Source organism: Rhodnius prolixus, unplaced genomic scaffold, assembly GCF_049639745.1.
Source record: "Rhodnius prolixus isolate KJV_2025 unplaced genomic scaffold, Rpr scaffold_1, whole genome shotgun sequence".
In the NCBI taxonomy this organism is placed as follows: Eukaryota; Metazoa; Arthropoda; class Insecta; order Hemiptera; family Reduviidae; genus Rhodnius; species Rhodnius prolixus.
This window is the reverse complement of record NW_027411581.1, coordinates 67,179,863-67,193,878: the sequence shown is the minus strand read 5'-3', so window position 1 is coordinate 67,193,878 and position 14,016 is coordinate 67,179,863. Positions and strand designations below refer to the sequence as shown.

At 30.9% G+C, this 14,016-nt stretch overlaps 1 protein-coding gene across 10 annotated transcripts in view; it reads left to right on the top strand.

The window, feature by feature from the left end:
- Positions 1 to 598: 598 nt before the first annotated feature.
- LOC141446245 (uncharacterized) overlaps positions 599 to 14,016 on the top strand; it is a 55,046-nt gene continuing 41,628 nt past the window's right edge. The window contains exons 1-10 of one of the 10 annotated variants that reach the window (XR_012453597.1): positions 611 to 735; positions 990 to 1,124; positions 2,210 to 2,264; positions 2,371 to 3,316; positions 3,610 to 3,672; positions 3,869 to 3,981; positions 4,182 to 4,320; positions 5,409 to 5,501; positions 6,451 to 6,485; positions 7,145 to 7,198. The gene's annotated coding sequence lies outside the window, so the exon portion shown is untranslated. Of the gene's footprint in view, positions 736 to 970; positions 1,125 to 1,768; positions 1,947 to 2,011; positions 2,120 to 2,209; positions 2,265 to 2,370; positions 3,317 to 3,609; positions 3,673 to 3,868; positions 3,982 to 4,181; positions 4,321 to 5,408; positions 5,502 to 6,450; positions 6,486 to 7,144; positions 7,199 to 14,016 lie in introns of those variants that run through there. The other 9 variants (XR_012453595.1, XR_012453601.1, XR_012453598.1 and 6 more) reach the window with 9 other exon arrangements.

Genomic DNA, 14,016 nt, shown 5'->3' with positions numbered 1-14,016 from the left:
TATAATTATTACAATTCCAAGTAATAGGTAATTCTTAAAGTTGAACATAAAAGTAACAGTATATTTCATTAAATTAGTTGGTAGGGGTAGTAAAGTTATTGGCTAAAATTTATTTGGGTGTGCATAATAAATAATAAAATCATTTTAATTATAAATAATAAAAATAAAATCGTTGCAGCCATTTGTGAGAAATTCTTATAATACGAAAAATTTTATTCTGTCAAGGGGGGCACTTCTGTTCAACTGATTTCTTCTAATAATTAGCCACACATTTAATTTTTATTAATATTATGCAGGGGGCAAGCTAGTACAATAAACATTAATGTCACTTTTCGGCTAGTAACCCCTTCCCAAAAACTATCCTTAATAATATTTTTCATAATAAATATAAATCAGAAGAACAATTTGGAAATAAAGTGCCTATTTATGTATTTATGGAGATGTAATTTACATTCTATCATGAATTAAAACAAAAAAAAATATTGTGAATAAACTGGCCAGCATAAAGGGTCCGTGACTTCTAATAAATTCTGAACAATATTAATGAAATATAAAGCAGTAAAATTACTCGAATAATATCAATTGTTAAAATAATTCCATTAGACACATGCTTTTTCGAACATATCAATATGGCTGAAATTACGAGTTGAAGTATGAATAAAATCTATGTTGCTTGCTGTTTTGTTTGTGTACCTTTCGGCGAATAATCAACCCTTATACTTAATTTTTTAAACTGTAAGTTTTTGTTAAGGAGATAAATAGATAAAACAATCAAAATCATTATAACCAAAAAAAAAATTCAAATAAATCCAGTTTAAAAAAAAAATTCTTAATCATCAGTTACAAATAATGTATAAATAATAATATATAAAAAAAATTAAAATGGAAATGATTTTATTTACTTGAAAAAAAAAATGCTGCATATTTATAATGAATGTAATTTCTTTAAATATAATAACTGTTTGTTTAAAATTATTGTTGATATCCAGGAGTGGTGGTCTATTGTTAACTTCATGTATAAATATGGCAGTTGTATTGGAAGCTTCCTCATTTTCATGCTTGAAGCGGACGGTAGCTGTTGGTGAGATTTGTGATATGCTTGCCAAAACCACATTTTCAAGAAGGTTTGTTATTCAAATTTTACAATTTAATTTATTTTAAATACATTCAATAACTGAAACTTGGAATATTTTCAATTATTTTCTCTTAGGTATCAAGTATTTTCACTAACCTCTTACTCTATATTAACCACAACCTTTTTGTTTTATAGTGGAATCGAAATTTAATTTTAAATGAATAGTTTAATCATCCTTAAAAATATTAAACAACCTGAAATTGTGATTTCCTTAAAAAAAGCTGAACAGTAAATCCGTAATACTACTTTTACACCACGTGTTTTCTATACCTCACTGAGGGAAATGTGGCGATTTTCGGCCGTTGCATTTTTTCTAAAATATTTGATGAATTCAAGCGGAAAAAGGTGCCTTCCTTTTTTATTAGTTTTTAGTTTTTCAACAGTTATTTTAGTCGGCTTATTTTTCAATTTTAATTCAAAATCCAAATGCTTATGTAAGTACTGCTCGGTATCCAGTAAAGTTGCTAATTCAAACCTTTTATTGCCTTTATCTGTTTTTAATATTTTTGTTTAAATTTAATTTTTTATTTTCAGTACTTTTGTACTGATTGAAAGTTAAAAACATTTTTAAGAGTTTTAGAATTCATAGCATTCCACCGCCATGTTGATTCTCCATATTTATTTTTACCCTTTTGTGGTTAGGCAGTATGGTGGTTGAGGGTTAACTGCAATTACTGTGAATTATTTATTTTTTTAAATTATCTTAATTAGAATCATTTTTCCTTTTTTATCTTCAAATTATTCATGGCATATTTATACTTTTTTTAAAAATTCGACTTCTTTTAAAAAAACTCGTAGAAAATAAACTCACGTAAGTAAACAGTTTAAAATGTGGTTCGGCCAGCATTGCTGGATAAAATCAGTGGTTTAAGCCGTTTTATTATTTTTTTAGTTAACTCCGATTGGAATTTGTATCTATTCTCAGATGTTTCTTAGTTAGGTAGGGGTAGAAAATTTGACTTCTATTTTCTTTCCAACGCTAAGGTAAATAATCTTTTAATGAGGCAATTAAGATTAACTAATTTTTTTCAATTTGGGAATTTTACATATTACAATGGTGTTGGTGTTAACTAGGTTATCTTCCTCTTACGTGAAGGTTTTGTAAATTTGTTGGAATGAGGAAAATTGTGTGAGTGACGCTTTATTATTTTCGGTTACCATATCAATCTTTATGATGTACTCTATATTTGTGAAAAATTTGCACAAGTAATTAAAAACTTATATTTTTTTACCAGGTGCAGTAAATGACCTTAGCAAGTTTCTGTTTGCCTTCAAGATGGACACACTAAATACCTATTTTTTTCACCAATTAAAGGAAAAGGGGCCGAAAAGTGTTCTAAATTGGTGTATGGATGTTGGTTTGATTGTTCGTGATCGAAAGTGTCCAAATTGTGGTGTCCTTATGAGACTGGTAGCACAGAAGAAAGGTTCTGATGGTTTTGGTTGGATTTGTAGAAAAAAAGGACGTGAGAATCCGCATAGAGTGACTGTATCCATCAGGAAAGATTCATGGTTTGAAGGTAGTAATTTGACTATCATTAATATTTTATTAATAGCCTATTTTTGGTATTTTAAGGCACCTAATGATTTAATTATTCATGACTTGAACGTTGCTAAAGCTACTGTGGTTGATTGGAATGGTTTTTGCCGGGCAGTATGTATGGATATTTGTGTGAAAGAAAGTTGTACGATTGGAGGTAAAAATGAAACTGTTGAGCTAGATGAGTATCAGTTTGGTAGAGGAAAGAACAAGGATAAGAATAAGAATGGAAGCTGGGTGATAGGCGGAATTGAGCTTAGATCACATAGAACATTTTTCAAAGTGGTGGAAAAAAGAGGCAAAGACGTCCTATTGTCAATCATTAAGACGTACATCTTGCCTGGTACAACCATAATATCTGAATGCTGGAAGACTTATGATTGCTTGGATGAGGAACAGTTTAAGCGTCATGCTGAAGAACATTCTCAAAAGTTTAAACTCCCAGAATTGGCAGCACATACATCCATCCAAGGTACTTGGGCTGCACTTAAGAAGCAGCTAAATAGGAAACATTGTGAAGGACATTTTGATTCCTATCTTGCTGAGTACATGTGGCGCCGTTCGCATCCAAAAACATATTTTCCCTGTTTTCTGGATGCCATCAAAAAAGTTTATCCTACTGAGCAATGCTAACTGTGAACGTAAGTATATTTTTCTTATTATACTTTTATTAAGTTAGGAGAACATAATTGATTTGCGAGTATGGGGGAGTAAAGCCCATCATAATCTCATACTTTTGTGGTAAAAGTAAAAGGTTAAAATAAAACTTGCCAATATTTTAATGATGATACTAACTAATATTGATATATCTAATGATAGCTTAAACAATGTATGGATAGCTCAACAGGTCTGAAATGTAATTTGTAAAGTATTGAGTTTGGTTTCCAGTGTTGAAATAAGTTAATTTGATCTTTAATACTTTATTTTCTTTCAGTTGTCTTTTGTGAACGTTAAAAGAAGAAAGTGTGCCCCCGGATATGTGGGGGTGGGTTTTCAGGTGAGTTTTTGGTGTCTTGTGGATAAAAATTGTGGTTATTTTTGGTAAAAAGTATGATGATTCAAAACAGACTAGAGTTTATGATCAAAATTTACATTGATTAGACTTTTTTTTATCTGAATTTATATCTGTTGTCACTATATATATTGTATATATGTATAAGTTGATGAAAATTTAATTATTCGGTATGTTGTAGGAGAAAATTCAAACTCAAAGCAAGGAAGAATGTTAAGTTATCAAGTTTTGTGTTGTATCAAGTTTAAAAATCATGGATTTAGAAGACTAATAATATTACCATTTCTTCTGTTGGTAAGTCTGCAGAGAAAGACTGTTTACTTCTTTCTTTTTTTTTTAAAACTAAATTTAATTTTGTCCTTTAAATGATGAACATTACCGCCCCAGACTGAAATTAAAGTGTGGATCGGATTTAAACTGAACTCCCTCTGATTTTTTAAAAAAAACTTAAATTCATTTATGAATTATTCAATTATTGTCATTTTTCTTTTCAGGTAGTTTTGTTATTACTTAATTTAAAATTCAAGTATCAAGGAGAAATCGAATCAGCCAATTGTTTAGTGAAGGTCCACTACAGAAGTAAATTCTTCATTTCTTTTTCTGAGAGGGAATTGATGGCAACATCGTTGAGAGGTAGGTGCTCAAGAATATATCAATGATTTAGAATTTGCTTTCCATTTTATTTTATAAAAAGCTAATTGAGACGCACGATCGATCCAGTAACCAGTTCAGCGCGTTTGACGTGTATACAAGTCAAACCAAATCTCTATTACAGTGCGTTCGACGTGCAATACTCGTTGTGAAAAATATAAAATTGCCATTAACTATAAAAACTCGAAATTTTAATAAAATACAATAAGAATATTATTTAGTGGGATGTTTCCTTTATCTTACCAATAGAACTGTCAGCCAAATGATAAGTGGCTGGTACATGTTTGGTCTCCGCATTAGAGATTGGGGAATTAGGCACACAAATAGAAGCTCTCAAACCCTTGTGTAATGCCCGTTTTTACCTTAGATACAAGGTTCAGGAACGCAGAACGAGCAAGATTTCATTTTGCGCAGAATTCAAAAGCTCTTTTTTCTTTCTTGTAAAAGCTCTTGTGCGTCCCTAGTTAACTATAGGCAATGCGTAACGTGAAGAAGCGGTGCACAGATGCTCTGTCTGTAATCTCAAGCCCCCCAGAAATTGCATAAAAAGTGCACCGCAGTGACTATTATGACATAAATTTTTGGTTGTTTTGCCCTGCGTTGGATTTTAATTCCGCAGTTTTTTTTTTTTAAGGCTAAATTCCGCAACTGTTCTCTGGTACTTGGAAAAATAGTGCATTTTAGTTCAGGGAATCTCCTCCCCTCCAAGAAAGTGCAATTTAAGAGGTCCTAAAAAAAAAAATCGTATTTATGGCAATTCTTTTTTTCTTCAAGTTTTGTCACGATCGCCAAAAAATTGCTTCTTACAGCTTTAATTCATTTTAAGAGGAAGAGTACACCAATTTACGCCCCAAGTCACCATTGCCAAAAAAATAGATGTTACATCAACACTAATTTTACATTATTGGTAAAATTCAACTATCCAAGGATGATATTGTACGGGCGGTCAGACTCCTAAAAATTTCATGAAGAAATTTGTACAAATTCTGATAGTAAAAATTATTTTTACATGTTTTACTTGTTTAAAATTATTTAAATAATGAAACAAGTTTTCCTTCCATATTTTGCAGATTAAAGCAGTGGATGGCAATCTCTAGCGTAGGAGTGGCAGTTATTGTGTACTTGCGAGAATACGGAAGAGGAAGTAACAGCATTTTATTGAGGTAAGTGTAAGTTTTGATTACAAACAAAGGTTTATTAAGTTAAAACTTTCAACTTTGAAAATAGAGAAATTGAAAATAGTTTTTCAAATGTGAGTTTCCACGTGAGAGTCAGTTTTCCTGAATGAAAATAAATTCAAAAGATCACACATCCTTTGCTAGGAAAGAATTCGGAAGTATTCTTTTCACGTTCTGGACGAGCGTATTTTCAAGTTCCTTTATAGCAGCCCTTCTAATTAATGGATAACAATTTCAGTATTTCTACTACTACAATCGATTTTGTGTGGGAACTTAACTGACAATCGCAGTTTTCATCTCGAAATAGGCAGCGTCAGAATAATGTATCAGCGGTTAGGTAATAAATTTATATGTAATAAATTTTTAGAACGTGTACAGCTTAACCGTAAATACAATTTTACACAATTTGTACTTCTTGTTTTTCAATTTTCTAATTAATAGTTTCGTCAATTTTATATAATTGTACTTTTGTATACTCTATACTCTTATTTTTGGATGCAATTTCCCCCCGGTAAGTTAATTTTTACGTCGTAAGTTCCTGTACTAAAGAAGGAAGGAAGTGGGAATATTTACTCGAATTAAAGCTATTAAACCCTACGAATAATTGGTGACTACTCCCTCTTCTTACTAGACTCAAAAGAATCTTTTTCAAAGTTGGAAATATAAACTGGTTATCAACAATTTGATGCTCTTGGTGTTGAGTTGCTTTAAAAACCAAAATGTTCCCATCGCAGCCCATAAAATTTCTTCAGGCTTTCTCCTCCATATTGATCAACATGATGTTAATAAAGATTTTTCCAGATGATTTCTTTTTCTTTGTGATTAAAATGAAATCGTTCCTATTTTAAAATCTGATGAAAATTTTAAAAAAGTATTTTTGCATTTTTGCAAAATGATAACATTAATTAAATTTTTTGTTTGTTTACTTTTACAGGACTTAAGCTCATAATCCAAAACGGCTTAAAGGAGGTAAGAATACTTTGTTTTTATTAGATTTATCACATATTAGATTATACATACAAACCTCTACATCAATGTGCATCCCTTCCAGCATAAACGCACCTTGCTCGAAAGGAAATACTAGATCTAATCTAGTAGTTTCCTTATTGATAGTACAGGTATGTGCATATGGAAGGAAAGTAAATTGAAAACTTGACATAGCGCTGCCACAGGACCTCTATCTTTATGTCTAATTGTGGTAATTGTCAGCGTCAAGGTTTTACAGTTGAAAAATAAATAAAATTGAAATGAAATGTATTTGTGCTTTTTTTGGTAATGATGTCACAACTGTAAATTTACAACATTCCCTCCTTCAGTGTTGTATGAAGGCTGCATTAGACATCTCCAAAAGTTGCCGAATTGTCTTTATTATTGGCAATAATATCAATAGAATAAGCAAAGAGATTAATTGCTCTGTCTGAAACCTGGCAGACTTGTAAGCTAGAAATCCCAGATCAAATGACTCTTGTTATGAATATGCCGAGGTTAAAATGGAGGAGTTAATCAATAATTTTTTCTAATTCCTTTCAGAATTTCAAATAGATTTAATGAAGTTAATAGTTAAATATATTTTGTTTTATTCTTACTTTTAATACCATCGTAATAATTTACATAATATATATTTTCAGAAATACCATAAAGAAAGATAAGATTGATTTGACCACCGTACAGTTAATGTTCAGGTAAGCAAATATTTATCCATTTTATTTAAAATGAACGACTAAGTTTGGTTTAAATTTCTTTTTTTATACTGCTAGGATGTGAATTGAAACCAAACTATTGTCAACTTATAAGTTGTATATAAAAAGTAAATATGTACGAGGGTCGTTTGAAAAGTCCGTGCAAAAATAAAAACTACTTAATTTTTTGGGGTAAACCTTTTTTATTTTTCAACATAGTCTCCTTTTAGGCTTATACACTTCGTCCAACGCTGCTCTAGTTTGTTGATCCCTTCCAAATAATAGGATTTGTCCAAGTCTGAAAAATAGCCATTCGTTTCTGCAATCACCTCCTCGTTTGAATAAAATCTTTTTCCCGCCAGCCATTTCTTCATATTGGGGAACAAATAGTAGTCCGAGGGAGCCAAGTCTGGAGAATAGGGGAGATGTGAAACGAGTTGGAACCCTATTTCCATTAATTTTGCGACCACAACTGCTGAGGTGTAAGCTGGTGCGTTGTCGTGATGGAAAAGGACTTTTTTGTGGGCCAATCGTGGGCGTTTTTCTTGCAGCTCGGTTTTCAAACGGTCCAATAACAATGAATAATATGCATCTGTAACAGAGTTGGGCACTGATTAAAAAAAAAATTAAATTCTAAATTTAATTGATTAAATTTTTTAATTGATTGAATTTATTTTTAATTTTAATCAGAATTTAATCGGTGAATTTAATCGTAATTTTAATCATATGACAATTATTTAATCAATTAAATTTCAGAATTAATCGTTAATAAAACTAATTTAATCTAACTATGATTAAATCTGAGAATTAAAATGAACTTTAATTTTAATCACCGAATTAGTTCAATTTCAATCGTTAATCAAACTAATTTAATCATCCACTTTTATGGCTTTTCAACCAATGGTTCGAACCACGTTTTGGCGAGGCCCTTTTTCTAAGCGTCCTCAATAAATACTTTTCGGTGAATTTTTGTAGACTTGGACTTCTTCACGAGTCTCTAGACCAGCGGTTCTTAACCGGTGTTCCGCGAATATGGTCCAAGTATTCCGCGAAATTTCAATTTTAAATGTATTGAAATTTAGAAACTTAGGAAAGATACGAAAACAAAGAATTGTTCCTTTTTTTTTAATTTGAATTTAATTTTAAGTTCTTGCTAAATACCGAATTTCAAATTATTTAATGTTAGTGTTCCGCGAGAAAAATATATACATATAATTGTGTTCCGCGTCTATGAAAAGGTTAAGAACCAATGCTATAAAAAGTTGAAAATTTTTTGGGTCATGAAATTCTGTAAAATTATGGCTGTTCTATATCTCCCAATGCGAACCACGAATTGGTATGGAATTTTGTTCTCTTGTACACTTTGTTTTTCTCAATTAAAAACTATAGTTATTTTGTGCCCAGATCTATAAATGTAGAAGATATAAAGAGTTGAAAATTTTTTGGGTCATGAAATTCTGTAAAATTATGGCCGTTCTATATCTCCCACTGTGAATTACGTATTGTTATGGAATTTTGTTCTCTTGTACACTTTGTTTTTCTCAATTATAAACTATAGTTATGTTGTGCCCAGATCTATAAATGTAGAAGATATAAAGAGTTGAAAATTGTTTGGGTCATGAAATTCTGTAAAATTATGGCTGTTCTATATCTCCCAATGCGAACCACGAATTGGTATGGAATTTTGTTCTCTTGTACACTTTGTTTTTCTCAATTAAAAACTATAGTTATTTTGTGCCCAGATCTATAAATGTAGAAGATATAAAGAGTTGAAAATTTTTTGGGTCATGAAATTCTGTAAAATTATGGCCGTTCTATATCTCCCACTGTGAACCACGTATTGTTATGGAATTTTGTTCTCTTGTACACTTTGTTTTTCTCAATTATAAACTATAGTTATGTTGTGCCCAGATCTATAAATGTAGAAGATATAAAGAGTTGAAAATTTATTGGGTCATAAAATTCGGTAAAATTATAGCCGTTCTATATCTCCCACTGCGAACCACGTATTGTTATGGAATTTTGTTCTCTTGTACACTTTGTTTTTCTCAATTATAAACTATAGTTATTTTGTGGACAGATCTATAAATGTAGAAGATATAAAGGGTTGAAAAATTTTTTGGGTCATGAAATTCGGTAAAAATATAGCCGTTCTATATCTCCCACTGCGAACCACGAATTGGTATGGAATTTTGTTCTCTTGTACACTTTGTTTTTCTCAATTATAAACTATAGTTATGTTGTGCCCAGATCTATAAATGTAGAAGATATAAAGGGTTGAAAATTTTTTGGGTCATGAAATTCTGTAAAATTATGGCCGTTCTATATCTCCCACTGTGAACCACGTAATGTTATGGAATTTTGTTCTCTTGTACACTTTGTTTTTCTCAATTATAAACTATAGTTATGTTGTGCCCAGATCTATAAATGTAGAAGATATAAAGGGTTGAAAATTTTTTGGGTCATGAAATTCTATAAAATTATGGCTGTTCTATATCTCCCAATGCGAACCACGAATTGGTATGGAATTTTGTTCTCTTGTACACTTTGTTTTTCTCAATTAAAAACTATAGTTATTTTGTGCCCAGATCTATAAATGTAGAAGATATAAAGAGTTAAAAATTTTTTGGGTCATGAAATTCTGTAAATTTATGGCCGTTCTATATCTCCCACTGTGAACCACGTATTGTTATGGAATTTTGTTCTCTTGTACACTTTGTTTTTCTCAATTATAAACTATAGTTATGTTGTGCCCAGATCTATAAATGTAGAAGATATAAAGAGTTGAAAATTTTTTGGGTCATGAAATTCTGTAAAATTATGGCTGTTCTATATCTCCCAATGCGAACCACGAATTGGTATGGAATTTTGTTCTCTTGTACACTTTGTTTTTCTCAATTAAAAACTATAGTTATTTTGTGCCCAGATCTATAAATGTAGAAGATATAAAGAGTTGAAAATTTTTTGGGTCATGAAATTCTGTAAAATTATGGCCGTTCTATATCTCCCACTGTGAACCACGTAATGTTATGGAATTTTGTTCTCTTGTACACTTTGTTTTTCTCAATTATAAACTATAGTTATTTTGTGCACAGATCTATAAATGTAGAAGATATAAAGGGTTGAAAATTTTTTGGGTCACGAAATTCTGTAAAATTATGGCCGCTCTATATCTCCCACTGTGAACCACGTATTGTTATGGAATTTTGTTCTCTTGTACACTTTGTTTTTCTCAATTACAAGCTATAGTTATTTTGTGCACAGATCTATAAATGTAGAAGATATAAAGGGTTGAAAATTTTTTGGGTCATGAAATTCTGTAAAATTATGGCTGTTCTATATCTCCCACTGTGAACCACGTATTGGTATGGAATTTTTATCTCTTATACACTTTGTTTTTCTCAATTAAAAACTATAGTTATTTTGTGCACAGATCTATAAATGTAGAAGATATAAAGGGTTGAAAATTTTTTGGGTCATGAAATTCTGTAAAATTATGGCCGTTCTATATCTCCCACTGTGAACCACGTATTGTTATGGAATTTTGTTCTCTTGTACACTTTGTTTTTCTCAATTACAAGCTATAGTTATTTTGTGCACAGATCTATAAATGTAGAAGATATAAAGGGTTGAAAATTTTTTGGGTCATAAAAAATACGGTAAAATTATAGCCGTTCTATATCTCCCACTGCGAACCACGAATTGGTATGGAATTTTGTTCTCTTGTACACTTTGTTTTTCTCAATTATAAACTATAGTTATGTTGTGCCCAGATCTATAAATGTAGAAGATATAAAGAGTTGAAAATTTTTTGGGTCATGAAATTCTGTAAAATTATGGCCGTTCTATATCTCCCACTGTGAACCACGTAATGTTATGGAATTTTGTTCTCTTGTACACTTTGTTTTTCTCAATTATAAACTATAGTTATTTTGTGCACAGATCTATAAATGTAGAAGATATAAAGGGTTGAAAATTTTTGGGTCACGAAATTCTGTAAAATTATGGCCGCTCTATATCTCCCACTGTGAACCACGTATTGTTATGGAATTTTGTTCTCTTGTACACTTTGTTTTTCTCAATTACAAGCTATAGTTATTTTGTGCACAGATCTATAAATGTAGAAGATATAAAGGGTTGAAAATTTTTTGGGTCATGAAATTCTGTAAAATTATGGCCGTTCTATATCTCCCACTGTGAACCACGTATTGTTATGGAATTTTGTTCTCTTGTACACTTTGTTTTTCTCAATTACAAGCTATAGTTATTTTGTGCCCAGATCTATAAATGTAGAAGATATAAAGGGTTGAAAATTTTTTGGGTCATGAAATTCTGTAAAATTATGGCCGTTCTATATCTCCCACTGTGAACCACGTAATGTTATGGAATTTTGTTCTCTTGTACACTTTGTTTTTCTCAATTATAAACTATAGTTATTTTGTGCACAGATCTATAAATGTAGAAGATATAAAGGGTTGAAAATTTTTTGGGTCACGAAATTCTGTAAAATTATGGCCGCTCTATATCTCCCACTGTGAACCACGTATTGTTATGGAATTTTGTTCTCTTGTACACTTTGTTTTTCTCAATTACAAGCTATAGTTATTTTGTGCACAGATCTATAAATGTAGAAGATATAAAGGGTTGAAAATTTTTTGGGTCATGAAATTCTGTAAAATTATGGCCGTTCTATATCTCCCACTGTGAACCACGTATTGTTATGGAATTTTGTTCTCTTGTACACTTGGTTTTTCTCAATTACAAGCTATAGTTATTTTGTGCCCAGATCTATAAATGTAGAAGATATAAAGGGTTGAAAATTTTTTGGGTCATGAAATTCTGTAAAATTATGGCTGTTCTATATCTCCCACTGTGAACCACGTATTGTTATGGATTTTTTATATCTTGTACACTTTGTTTTTCTCAATTACAAGCTATAGTTATTTTGTGCACAGATCTATAAATGTAGAAGATATAAAGGGATGAAAATTTTTTGGGTCATGAAATTCTGTAAAATTATGGCCGTTCTATATCTCCCACTGTGAACCACGTATTGTTATGGAATTTTTATCTCTTGTACACTTTGTTTTTATCAATTACAAGCTATAGTTATTTTGTGCCCAGATCTATAAATGTAGAAGATATAAAGGGTTGAAAATTTTTTGGGTCATGAAATTCTGTAAAATTATGGCCGTTCTATATCTCCCACTGTGAACCACGTATTGTTATGGAATTTTGTTCTCTTGTACACTTTGTTTTTCTCAATTACAAGCTATAGTTATTTTGTGCCCAGATCTATAAATGTAGAAGATATAAAGGGTTGAAAATTTTTTGGGTCCTGAAATTCTGTAAAATTATGGCCGTTCTATATCTCCCACTGTGAACCACGTAATGTTATGGAATTTTGTTCTCTTGTACACTTTGTTTTTCTCAATTATAAACTATAGTTATTTTGTGCACAGATCTATAAATGTAGAAGATATAAAGGGTTGAAAATTTTTTGGGTCACGAAATTCTGTAAAATTATGGCCGCTCTATATCTCCCACTGTGAACCACGTATTGTTATGGAATTTTGTTCTCTTGTACACTTTGTTTTTCTCAATTACAAGCTATAGTTATTTTGTGCACAGATCTATAAATGTAGAAGATATAAAGGGTTGAAAATTTTTTGGGTCATGAAATTCTGTAAAATTATGGCCGTTCTATATCTCCCACTGTGAACCACGTATTGTTATGGAATTTTGTTCTCTTGTACATTTGGTTTTTCTCAATTACAAGCTATAGTTATTTTGTGCCCAGATCTATAAATGTAGAAGATATAAAGGGTTGAAAATTTTTTGGGTCATGAAATTCTGTAAAATTATGGCTGTTCTATATCTCCCACTGTGAACCACGTATTGTTATGGATTTTTTATCTCTTATACACTTTGTTTTTATCAATTACAAGCTATAGTTATTTTGTGCCCAAATCTATAAATGTAGAAGATATAAAGGGTTGAAAATTTTTTGGGTCATGAAATTCGGTAAAATTATGGCTGTTCTATATCTCCCACTGTGAACCACGTATTGTTATGGATTTTTTATCTCTTATACACTTTGTTTTTATCAATTACAAGCTATAGTTATTTTGTGCCCAAATCTATAAATGTAGAAGATATAAAGGGTTGAAAATTTTTTGGGTCATGAAATTCGGTAAAATTATAGCCGTTCTATATCTCCCACTGCGAACCACGAATTGGTATGGAATTTTGTTCTCTTGTACACTTTGTTTTTCTCAATTATAAACTATAGTTATGTTGTGCCCAGATCTATAAATGTAGAAGATATAAAGAGTTGAAAATTTTTTGGGTCATGAAATTCTATAAAATTATGGCTGTTCTATATCTCCCAATGCGAACCACGAATTGGTATGGAATTTTGTTCTCTTGTACACTTTGTTTTTCTCAATTAAAAACTATAGTTATTTTGTGCCCAGATCTATAAATGTAGAAGATATAAAGAGTTAAAAATTTTTTGGGTCATGAAATTCTGTAAATTTATGGCCGTTCTATATCTCCCACTGTGAACCACGTATTGTTATGGAATTTTGTTCTCTTGTACACTTTGTTTTTCTCAATTATAAACTATAGTTATGTTGTGCCCAGATCTATAAATGTAGAAGATATAAAGAGTTGAAAATTTTTTGGGTCATGAAATTCTGTAAAATTATGGCTGTTCTATATCTCCCAATGCGAACCACGAATTGGTATGGAATTTTGTTCTCTTGTACACTTTGTTTTTCTCAATTAAAAACTATAGTTATTTTGTGCCCAGATCTATA